Source organism: Leucopleurus acutus, assembly GCF_964270905.1.
Source record: "Leucopleurus acutus genome assembly, chromosome: 9".
Classification (NCBI taxonomy): domain Eukaryota; kingdom Metazoa; phylum Chordata; class Mammalia; order Artiodactyla; family Delphinidae; genus Leucopleurus; species Leucopleurus acutus.
This window is the reverse complement of record NC_139144.1, coordinates 102,267,363-102,279,726: the sequence shown is the minus strand read 5'-3', so window position 1 is coordinate 102,279,726 and position 12,364 is coordinate 102,267,363.

Below are 12,364 nucleotides of genomic sequence, written 5' to 3'. Positions count from 1 at the left end.
TGAGTGACTGAAAACAAGCACCGCTCACGTGCTCACAGTTCTGCGGGTTAGCAACTTGGGTGGGGCCCTGAGAAGAGGGTTTGGGCCCGCCCCACCTGGGGTCCTTCATGCCACTGCCGTCTTGTGGCTTTGGGGCTCAACAGGGCCTGGACGGTCCCAGCTGGCCCCGTTCACGTCTGGTGGTTGGTGCCGGCTGTCGGCCTGGCCCCTCCTCTCCTACTCCAGCTTTCCTGAGGCTTTATTCACGTGGCCTGTGAAAGCGGCCTCTCCTCAGCCTCTGCATCTCCAAGTTCCCACTGTCACCGTCAGTCAAATGACCGACCGACTTTCTCAGTTCCAAATTCCCAGAGGGGAACATTGGACGGTCTAAGCTCAAGGTAAGTTTAGCCAGGTTTGGTCAGCCGTGACCAGGAGGCTGAGGTCACCTGGTTGTAGTATGAGTGCTGTGTTCTGCCCTGTTTATGGGAGAGATGGAAATTCCCAGGGAGAGGGGTGGCCGTGAGCCCCCAGGCTGGACAGACAAGCCCAAGAGGCGTCTGCCGCGGGGGCACTGTGACCAGATCCAGCCCCGTGCCAACTCTTATACTGACAGTTCCTCCAGGACCATCAGGCTGGTTAACTCTGAAATCGTTGGCGGTTACTTAGAAAGCTGCTTCGGCAGAGTGTTGGGGCGGAAAGTAGATTGAGAGGGTGCGAAGGTAAGGCGGTGGGGGGGGAAGTGGGGGCCAGATAGATGTGCAGGCTGCTCGGAATAGACGTCTGGTTCTTCTTCATCCAGCACAGCTGTCCTTCCGGGAAAAGCTTCCCCCTTATTCTTCCTGCTTCACCGATGTGGCCGGGTGAGGCTGCCACGTGCTCGCAAGGTCCTGCCCTCCCTACTGGCCAGTTGTCCAGGTGAGAACCCAACATCGGCTGGGCCAGCTGGGGCCCTTTGCAGGGCACTGAGCTTTGCATCAGAGACTGTGTGAGTCAGACCCTCCCGGGGAGCAAAGGCCGTACTTGTCAAAGTCGGAATCTTTTGTAGGCTGTATTTCTTATCACGCGGATGAGGCGAATGGAGCTGACCACAGAGAAAAGCAGGGATGAGAGATGGAGAGAGTCTTGGCATCAGATGAACCATAGATTCTTGACATTCCCAAGGCCAAATGGCATTCCTGGCTTTCTGAGGCAGCCACGGAGATGCGCCGCTTGGGTTTCCCTTCCAAACCACCTCCATTCCGCTGTGGGTGAGTGTGGCACGGTCGGCCTGCAGAGTCCACCTCAGCTTGTGAGCCGAGACCAAGCCCTCCCCAGGAAGTCCCTAGCCAACCCGGAGTGCGGCTGGAACTCAGGCCTGGCTACCCCTGCCCACCGTGGATCTCTGCTCCGCAGCGCCCTGTGGGTCAGCCGAGACTCTCTGCCTCGCGGTTTGAAGTCCCACCTGCACGACTCTGCTTCCTCCCAACTTGCCTTTCTGAGGTGTCAGATCCACATTGTGCCTAAGACCGTTTTCTCCCTTTTTTCATCTTTCACAGGAATCACCTCCCAATACATCTCTTACCCCCTCCCTCTACCTGCCTCCAGAAGGACCCATCCGACACCCTTTCCCGGGAATTCAATGAGCCGATACATTTCCCTTTACATCTTGGTTAGTTGAGTTGGGCTCCCGACCTTGAAATCACAAGATTCCTGACATTCTACCCTTGACTTACACAAACAGTATTAAAAACATGACGTAGGTCCTCCAGCCCCTTGCCCAGAGCGCCTTCCCTTCCTGGAATCCCTTATTCTTCTCCCACCACCAGAGGACCCAGCTGACCTGGTTTCCCGTTGAAAGAATGGCTCTCCTGGCCCCTGGCTTTTCCCCACAGGCTGAAGGAGGCTGGAGCCCAGCGCCCCCTCCATCAGCGGTGGGAGCCGGAACTGTGGTCCAGAGAGTCCGTTCTCGTGGTGTTCAGCGGAAGAGAAAAGCCCAGATCTGTGAAAACATCCACTCCTTCTCTGCTTAACCCCTGATTCTCAGAAGATGGAGACTTGCCCCTCCCCATTCCTCCAGGTGAATCAGCAGTGGAAGGGCCTAAGACCCCTGCTCAAAGGGAGCCCAGTTCAGTGCAGGCCTCCAAGGGGCTGTCAGAGTCTGACACTTGCAAGTTTCCAGCTGGGGTCAAGGTTATTAACAAGTCACCTTGCCCGACATCCAGGTGGTAACCATCCCTGGTGACGCCACTATGCCGAGCATCGTTGCATTCCTGACAGCTAAAGGAAAAGAAGGCGGGAGCAGTGGCCCTTCAAGGTCGTCTTCATCAGCCTGTTTTCCAGAACCATCCTCCAGACCAAACCAGCCATGATGCCACAGGGGCAGAAGTGACAACTGAGGCCCCGGGGCCAACGCCTGCCGCTAGGGATGCAACTCTTCCTGGACCACCTGGAGCCGTTTCCAGGCAAACGTGGGAGACCCGTGCTGGTGAGGCAGCCTTCCCTCTAGACTTGGAAAGATGCGTTCTGATGGACTGGGCTCCAGCAGCATCGAGCAAGAAATGGAAGAGGAGGAACACGTTCCCTGGAGTGGGGCCCGTGAAGGAAGAGGAAGCCCCTGGCAGGAGCGTGACAAGAGGACTCTGCACTCTTACGTGGACGGGATTCAATGTACCTCCAGTACGACTGGGAAGAGAAGACCCTGGGCGGAGCTTGTCTGGCATCAGCGCAGCCCTTTCGCTCACACGGCGGAGCAGGTGACTCACTGTTCTAAGCGTCCGTTTCCTCTCGGCACGATGAGGATGAAGTGACACTTCACTGGACGAAATGAACTGGTGTATAATAATGACATGATGGAGCACAGGGCCTGGCGAATTCTGGGTCTAAAATTAGCTCACGCTACTGAAAGACACATTGAATCTTATTGCATAAAACTCAGCCAGGGAAGGACTATTTTCTGATCTTTCCAACCGCGGTTCTTACAGAGCGTCATGGCTGTGAGCGGCACATAGCAAGTGCTCAGCGAGTGGCAACCAGCGTTGCTCTTCTTTTTCCCCATCGGAGACAGGAGCTTTTATTGATGCTGATGGGGGTAGGAAGGGCCCCCGGGAGCCCGGAGTGGGCTGGGAGGGCTGAGTCAGTCAGCAGATGCCCAAGGCCTGGGCAAGTGGGAGTGGCTTAGGGCACACTCATCTTCTTAGGATTCTGCGGCTCCTTCTTTGGGGAAGGGAGAGAGCATCTTGAGGGGGGGCAATTTGCAGACCAGCAAGGGGAGGTTAGGGATGGCTGAGAGCTCCTAACCTGAGAGAAGGCACCGCAATAGGCACCTTCTGTGTGGAAAGCTGGATCAACTGGTCAGTAGGGGAAAGGGAGCGGGGCACTGGGTTGGTGATGGAAAAGAGCTGGGGCGAGTGACAAGTAAATGCTGCGGACGAAGGTCAGGCCAGCGCCAAAGACTCATTCCTAGAGAATACAGGGTCTAAATTAGAATGTGGGCTCAGCGAGGAATCATTATCTTTCAACAGCAACACACAAAGACAAGGCCACCAAGTAAATCGCGTTACAGCTGAATCCTTTTATGGACTCTTGGAGACTTTGGTAAAATGTCATTGGGATTATGCGTTTTTCCCCAGACTTGTGTAACGTTGTTTCAGACCTTAAAATCCCTTCAAGTGGGTGTCAGAATTCCGTCTGAAAGTATGCCTCAAACATACAAAAGCCGAGAGCCCTGGTATAGCAGGTGAGACGTTCTGGCTGGAAACCCGGCGGAGGTAGGTTTTTATTCTGAATCCACCACTTTTACTCGCTGTGTGACTGCAGGCAAGCCTTTCACTCTCTCTGAGCCCCAGTCCCCTCCTCAGCGGGGGGTGATTGGAGGATTAAATTAGGTAAAGTTTGTTGTGGTGACGGGCACATTTACTAGCACTTAATAATGTGAGCTATTGTGGGGTATTTTTATTTTCTTCTTTACACCTTTTTTTTTTTTTTTTTTTTTTTTTTGGTGGTATGCAGGCCTCTCACTGACGCGGCCTCTCCCGTTGCGGAGCACAGGCTCCGGACGCGCAGGCTCAGCGGCCATGGCTCACGGGCCCAGCCGCTCCGCGGCATGTGGGATCTTCCTGGACCGGGGCACGAACCCGTGTGCCCTGCATCGGCAGGCGGACTCTCAACCACTGCGCCACCAGGGAAGCCCTGTTTAGTTTTTTTGTAGGTGAACGTTAGCATCAGGTCGTTTTTGTTTGTCTTAAACACTAGCTCACAGGCGTCACCTTCGCGATTGCTCAGCAGAGAGGAGGGAAAGCCTCCTGCATGAGTGTTCCAGAATATTCTCCTCCATGTACCGGGACGGCTCTATAAACAGCAGTCACAGCAAAAGTGGCAAGGTCCCAAGTGAAGAACCGTGGTAATGAGAGAGTAAAGAGAATGGGATGGATTTTAGGAGAAAAGTTGCCTGTTAGAAATATGTGTAGGTTTGGGGGATGTAGCTCACGTGAGGGGCACTGACTGTAGGTCACACCGTCCAAGGTCCAAGTTCATGTACCGTCTAAGTACTCTGACACTGCGATGTCCCTGTTGGTGTAGGCGTCTCTCCACCTCTCTCTCTCTCCCCCGCTCAGCCCTCTCTCATAGCGCTGATAGCGTGAAGTCTCATCCCCACAACAGAGCTGCTTTTCATCAAGCGCATGTCAGGTAATCAATCTGCAGTCGGGCTCGTCTGTCCACCTCGGAGACCAGGGCCTCCTGTGTGAGGATTAGCGAGCAACGGGGCCCGAGGAGATGAGGGGTCCAACCTCGCAGACCCGGGGCCGGACACCGGCTCAGTGGCGGTGCCAGAGCGTCCCGGGAGTGGGTGCAGGACAGCCGCCCACGTTGCCCTGAGGGGCAGTCAGGTCTGACAGCATTAGCTTCAGGATGTCTAAGATACCGGAAAACATTAGAGTCTAAATCCCACCTTCCACTGCAGGGAGATTTCTTTTATTTTGTCTAAAATTTCCCTTTTCCAGTCTCAAGGGGAGGCCCTCTGAGTGGTCACACCTAACAAGCCCCGGGCACTTTGCCTGTGCTGGGCACCACGTGGGCGCTGAGGGACGAGCTCACCAAGTGTCAGCCGTGGGTAAACAGTAGGTCACCTGACTTGCACGCAGGAGAGCGCCGGAGGGGGCGGCTGAGGCTCCCTTCCTGCCACTGCGCTGGCTGTGGACACAGGCTGCCGCTCGCCCAGCTCACCCCACACAGCCGTGGATGCTGACGGGGCCCGGTGGGGTCAGCAGCATGAGGACCAGTAGCCAAGCCATCGCCAACTCCGCAGTGGCCCATGGCCACCTCACCCCGGGGCCGCTTGAGGCCCCTCTCCCCAGACTGTCCCCTCTCTCCCTTCCTGGGGGCAGGGACTTGGACAAAGGCTATGGAATCCTCACCGGCCCCTCTGCTTGGATTTCCATCCCTTTCCCCAGGGTCAGGGAGGAGACTCGACGTCCCACGTCCCCTCAGCCATGAGCGAGGTGCGCTGTGCAGGCTGGAAATCATAGTTCCTGGCAGACGCCTCTCCTTCCCTCATGTTTTCCCTGGACCTGGGGACCCTGAACTGCCTGACGCAGTGAAGCAGTGAGAGGCGCTCAGCATCCCCTCGTCTTGATGAGAGCCTTGAACCTGAATCCAGTCATAAGAAACAATGAGTCCAAACCAGACAATGGGGTGTTGTACAGGACAACCGCTCTGACATATTAAGAACTGTCAGTGTCCTTAAAAACCTAAAAATAGAGTTACCATATGATCCAGCAATCCCACTCCTGGGCATATATCTGGAGAAAACTCTGATTCAAAAAGATACATGCACTCCCTATGCTCATAGCAGCACTATTTACAATAGCCAAGACATGGAAGCAACCGAAATGTCCATCAACAGATGAATGGATAAAGAAGATGGGGTATATATACACAATGGAATATTACTCAGCCATAAAAAAGAATGAAATGATACCATTTGCAGCAAGATGGATGGAGCTAGAGATTATCATACTAAGAGAAGTCAGAGAGAGAAAGACAAATACCATATGATATCACTTATTTGTGGTATCTAAAAAAAAAATGATACAAATGAACTTATTTGCAAAACAGAAACAGACTCACAGAGATAGAAATCTTACCAAAGGGGAAGTGGTGGGAGAGGGATAAATTAGGAGTTTGGGATTAGCAGGTACACACTACTATATATAAAACAGATAAACAACAAGGACCTACTGCATAGCACAGGAAACTATATTCAATATCTTGTGACAACCTATAATGGAAAAGAATCTGAAAATATATATATATATAATGTGTATATATATATATATATATATATATATATATATATACACACACACACACACAAAACTGAATCACTTTGCTGTACATCTGAAATTAACACAACATTGTAAATCAAGTACATTCATTAAAAAAATAAAAAAAGAATTGTCAATGTCATGGAAGAAAAAAGGGTAGGGGCGGTTCTAGATTAAAGGAGATGAGAGATGTGTCAGCCAAATGCAATGCATAACATTTAGTTGAATCTTGGACAGAAATAAATTGTAAATCATTATTGGGACAATTGGGAAAATTTGAATGTAGACTGCATTATGCAATGAGGTTATTATGTCAAAGTTAAATTTCTTGGGGGCTGTAGTAGGATGATTATGTAGGGGATTGCTCTTAGGATATATATGATGAAATACTTCAGAGAGGAATGCCATGATGTCTGCAGTATACTTACAAATGGTTCAGCAAAAAAGAAAAAATGTCTATACATATGGCGAGAGAGAGGTGAAGCAACTATGGCTAAATATTAACACCTGGTGAATTCTAGGGGACGCGTGCTTGGCTGTCTGTAGTACCATTCTCTCACATTTTCTGTAGGTTTCAAATTAAACGGAAGCATATCAATTCCACTACATGATATATATTTGTAAAATTGATATAGCTATGTATTGTTAATGCTAAATGTCTTTCAGAAACCATTTGACTTTCCCTGTCCAGAGCCTTAAAATACATATTCAGTGATCCTATTTTAGGGGATTTCAAAACAGGAGAAAAGCCGTGGGCACTGCAAGCCAAACACCGAACAGTGAAAATACGTCCAAATAAACGATGGTGCCTCAGTTGCATGAAATATTGTCCAGTGATTAGAACTATAATGTGAAACAACCCACATAGTCACATGGAAACACTTAGGATAGACTCACTTCTGGCTGCAGGAAACGTGGTGGAGGTACCAACTTTGGGCTTTGCTAATAGAATGGACTTTGCCCAATAAAATGTGAAAATTGAGAAAGGGTATTTCTGGCGGGGGGAACAGCAAGGAAGTGAATGTTTGGGCTCAGGTATGCGTGAGGAGCCGGGCTGAAGTGTAAGTTCTGTGAGAGAAGCCAGTGCGTGATGAGATTGTTCGGCTAAGTCGAGGCCAGCCCGTGGAAGGCTCTGGACGCCGGGGTGAGCTGAGGGACCTGATTCTGCCGCCCATGGGGAACCTCTGAAGGATGCTGACCCCACTCCCCACCCCCACCAAGCTCTGCTTTAGGGAGAGAAACCTGGCGACAGTAAGACATGGGCTCACCCCACATCCAGGATGCCCACACAGGATGACCTCAGGTGCTGCACAGTGGAAGCTTTGAGGGTCCTTCCAATTGTTTAGGAATAGAAGGGGCCTATTCATGGCTTCTCAGCCTTCCTTTCAGCCCTCGGACCACACTGGTTGCAGCTTTGATCTGTAATTGCTTGTCCTGCCCTGCAGGTGGCGCCGAGGCCCTGGAACGGAAGCCCAGCAATTGCCTCCTAAACTGGAATTCAGAAATGCAGCCACTCTGCCTCGGTTTGACAGAGAAAGTGGTCTCTGTGCAATCTGATGGATGGTGAGGGGCGTCCCAGGCTAAGAAGAGCCTCCTTTTCTGCTCACAACCACCTGAAAGTCAATATATAGGTGACACAGGGCCGGGCCTCACTCCAGACCAATAGAATCTGTGCAAGTGGGCCCCGACCTGACCCCAGTGTGTGCCCAGGTCTGCTTCTCTAGGGTCTTGTCCTTCATCACCTTAAAGACCAGCTCACCGCCAAGCCAGAAGCATTTACAACATTGGGAGTGGAGAGGAGGGAGTGTCTGAGCCCAGTGGACACAGATGCTCCAGGACTAGGATAGAATGTTTCTAACTTCTTTCCTGTAATAATGTGTGACCAACCTCTTAACGGGGGGGTGGGTGGGGAAGCAGAAACACAGCGCTGAACCCCAGGTGTCAATGGTATTAGCTCACGGTTTCATTTAGAATCCAAGGGTTCTATAAACTCTTGGAAAATTTCAATGAATTCATTCCAATACCCTCCCTCTCTGGTGTCTCAAATCCAAATAAAAGCGTTGTTCAGATATTCAACACATGTTTATCGAACCCCTACTATGTCCCTGACCCAGTGTTGGTGCAGAAATACAACACGTCTCCGCCCTCATTCATAGAGCTTAGATTTGGGGGTGGGGAGCATTCAACAAATAACGCACAAATAAATGTCTCCGGTTAGTAGTTTTAAAGATAATCTTTTTTCTTCCTCCCTGAATTGCCTCAGACGTGAAGGTGCAGCTTTCACTGTGCTCTTGCTCTGCATGTTTTAGGATCTCACTTTGCTCTGAAGCCAGATTACCCAAGCTCCCAGCACAGCTCAGTCCCCTAGTGGCTGTGTGACCTCGAGACCTGGCGGCGCAGTGGTTAAGAATCCACCTGCCAGTGCATGGGACACGGGTTCGAGCCCTGGTCCGGGAAGATCCCACATGCCGTGGAGCAGCTGAGCCCGCGAGCCACAACTACTGAGCCCGCGCGCCTAGAGCCCGTGCTCCGCAACAAGAGAAGCCACTGCAGTGAGGAGTCTGTGCACCGCAACAAAGAGTAGCCCCCGCTCGCCGCAACTAGAGAAAGCCCACGCGCAGCAACGAAGACCCAACGCAGCCAAAAATAAATAAATAAAATAAATTTATTTTTTAAAAAAAGATAATGATAGTATTTACAGCTACCTAAACTGTTGTGAGGAATGAGGAATGAAGGAACTCATAAAAAGTACTCAATGGTTTTCTTCATATAAATCTTTGTTGGATTTGTTCCTAGATACTTGAATTTTTGTTACTATAAAAATGTTATCTTTTTTAAAAAAATATTTATGTATTTATTTGGTTACACCGGGTTTTAGTTGCAGCACATGGGCTCCTTAGTTGCAGCATGTAGGATCTAGTTCACTGACCAGGGATCGAACCTGGGCCCCCTGCATTGGAAGCACAGAGTCTTATCCACTGTGCCACCAGGGAAGTCTCCCCCAATTTTTTTTCTAACTGCCGTTGTTGGTATATGCAAATACTGCTTACTCTGGTACATTGGCCTTTAGCCATTTATAAACTCTCCCATTAATAAGTTATCTATAGATGTTTTCAACTGTCTATATATATAGTCATATCACCTGTGAGTAATGACTCCTGTGTTCCTTTTCTGATCATCAGACCTGCATCTTCCTTGCTCACTGTTCTGCCTGGGACATCCACTGCAGTGCTGAATTACAGTGTGAAAGGCAGCCTCCTTTACTTGTTCAATAGGTCATCATTAAGTATTATGTTTACCGTAAGACTTTTTTTTTTTGGTAGATAATCTTTATCAAATTAAGCGATGTCCTTTCTCATCCCAGTTTACTTAGAGCATTTATGGATGTTGGCTCTTATCAGATGATCTTTATGCAGCTACTGAGATGACCTTTCTCCTTTATTATGATGGCGTGTTACCACTAGTGATTTCCAAATGTTAAAACCATCTGAGGGCTTCCCTGGTGGCGCAGTGGTTGAGAGTTTGCCTGCCGATGCAGGGGACACGGGTTCATGCCCCGGTCTGGGAAGATCCCACATGCCGCGGAGCGGCTGGGCCCGTGAGCCATGGCCGCTGAGCCTGCGCGTCTGGAGCCTGTGCTCCGCAACGGGAGAGGCCACAGCAGTGAGAGGCCCGCGTACCGCAAAAAAAAAACAAAAAACAAAAAACAAAAACCATCTGAATCTCTGCAATAAAACCAACTCAGTCATGATGTTTTTTTCTTTTTATAAACTGCTGCATTGTTTGGCAATACTTTAAGATTTTTGCTTCTTTGAACACTTTGGGAGATTAGCCTGTGACTTTCTTCTCTTGTACTGTCCTTCTCAGGTTTTGGTTTCAGGCTTATGCTAGTCTCACAAGTGAGTCAGAGTATTCTATATTTTTCTGTTCTTTGGAATACTTTGTGTATTAGTGAAATTACCTTCTCCTTAAATGAGGTAGAATTTATCAGAGAAGACTTCCAGGTCTGTACTTTTGTGGGAAGATGTTTGACCACCGATGCAATTTTTCCAATGTCACGGGACTAGTCAGGTTTTCTATTTCTTCTTGAGTCTGTTTCGTTAAGTTGTATTCTTGTGGGAGTTGTCTGAGTTTTCAAATTTTTGGCGAAGTTTGAAGTATCTTTTTATCTTCATACGGTCTGTAGCAGCATCTGAAGGGGTGTCACCGCCTTCTTTTTTCAGTGACGAATCACACCACGAACTGGTCAAGTTTGTTAGGTTTGTGAAAAACACAATTTTTGGCTTTCTTGATTGTATCTATTATGCGTATGCTATTTCAGTAATTTCTACTCTTATGCTTACATGCCTTAATGTTTCGGGGGCTTTTGCTGTCCTATTTGTACCTCCTTGTAAATTCTCAGCCTTTTTTTTGCACGCTCACCCATTTCTAAGTGCTGATTCAGCTGTATCCTACAAGTTTTGATATGCCGTACTTTCTTATAGTGCAGTTCGAAATATTCCTTATGATTTCTTCATTGATACACAGGTTACTTAGGAGCACAGTTCTTATTTATATATATATATGTATATGAATTTCTCGTTTCTTGTTATTTGCTTCTAGCTTAAAAGCTAAAGTATGGTCAGGAAGCATATTCAGTGTAATTTGAATACTTTCAAATTTGTTTACACTTAGGGCTTAGTATAGGGTCAGTTTTTGTAAATGTTCTGTGTATGCTTGAAAAGAATGAATATTCTGTAGTTCTGTGGTGCAGTGTTCTAGATTCATCAATCAAGCCAATTTTGTTAACTGGCTCGTTCAAATCTTCCATATACTTCCTGATTTGTCCTATCAATTTCTTAAAAAAACTATGCTAAAACTTCCCAAATACAGCTGTAAATTTGGATGTCTTCCCTTTTATTTCTTTAAATGTTGAGGCTGGTTGAGGGGAAAATGGAATGACTGATAACAAACAAAACCCACAACACTGTCAGTACAAAAGGTGGCAGGAAAGACGGGAACCCCCACCACCAAGTGAGACAAACGTACGCACAAAATAAGATGCTATATTCAAATCTCAATGTATCAGCAATCGTTCTGCACATAAATGGATTAAGGGCTCTGAGTAAAGGACCAAATTTGTCAGGCTGGATTAAAGGACAAAATCCAACCGTAGGCTGTTTACAGAGGCCACATCTAAAACACAAGGACACAAGGTCTAGAGCAAGCCTGGTCTGCCCATGCGCCGAGCTCCTTCAGCACAGACCGGTGACGTTGTGGGGCGTCTTAGGCAGGGACTGTGGCCCCCGCACCCCTTCACCTCCACAGCGGCCCCCCTTCTGCTGGACTGTGTGGGGCCCACTCCGATGCCGACAGGCTGAGGCGGGACCTTCCCACCTTCCTGCCTCACAGCGGCCTCGGGCTGGCGGGGCAGGTGGGCCGCCGGGGACCCTGACTAGAGGGAGCTCCGTGGGAGCAAAGGTTCTCTGCCCCCATCTCCAGACCCCGGGAATTCCTGAGTTCCAAAGACCCCTCGGTTTCTCCCACCAGAGTGACCCCATTTCCTCACGAAGTAGTTGGAGATGGACACAGGACCAAACTCCTACACTGCACACAGATTGCTCACCAAACCAGAGATTCTAGAAGGCTTTTCAGTTAATAAAGGGTTTTGTCCACGTGGCAGGCAGTGGACCTGGGGGACGAATGTGGCTGCAGACCAAGGGGTGTCTCACCCTTTATTTTATTACTCGTTTTCTACATTCTTGAGAAAGGACTTGCACTTTCCTACAGGGTCCAAGTGGACCCGGAGCCCCCGGCCTGGGCCGCAGCCGCCGCCGTGCGCGTTCCCCGCCAGCGCCAGCAGGAGACCCGCGCAGCCCGGTGCAACCGCTCCTGGCCTCTGGGCCCGCGTGCTCCCTCGCGCGTTGACGTGCAGGCTGATTTGTAAAACCCACAAAACCGAGCCTTCAAACATCACGCAGAGGAGGACGGCGCGCTCCGCCCCGTCCCCCCGCTGAGAAGGGCGCGCGGAGGGGAGGCCGCCCAGAGTGATGGGCAGGCGGATGGGCGGAGGCCTCCTCCGCGAGGCCAGGGCCCCTCGCCCG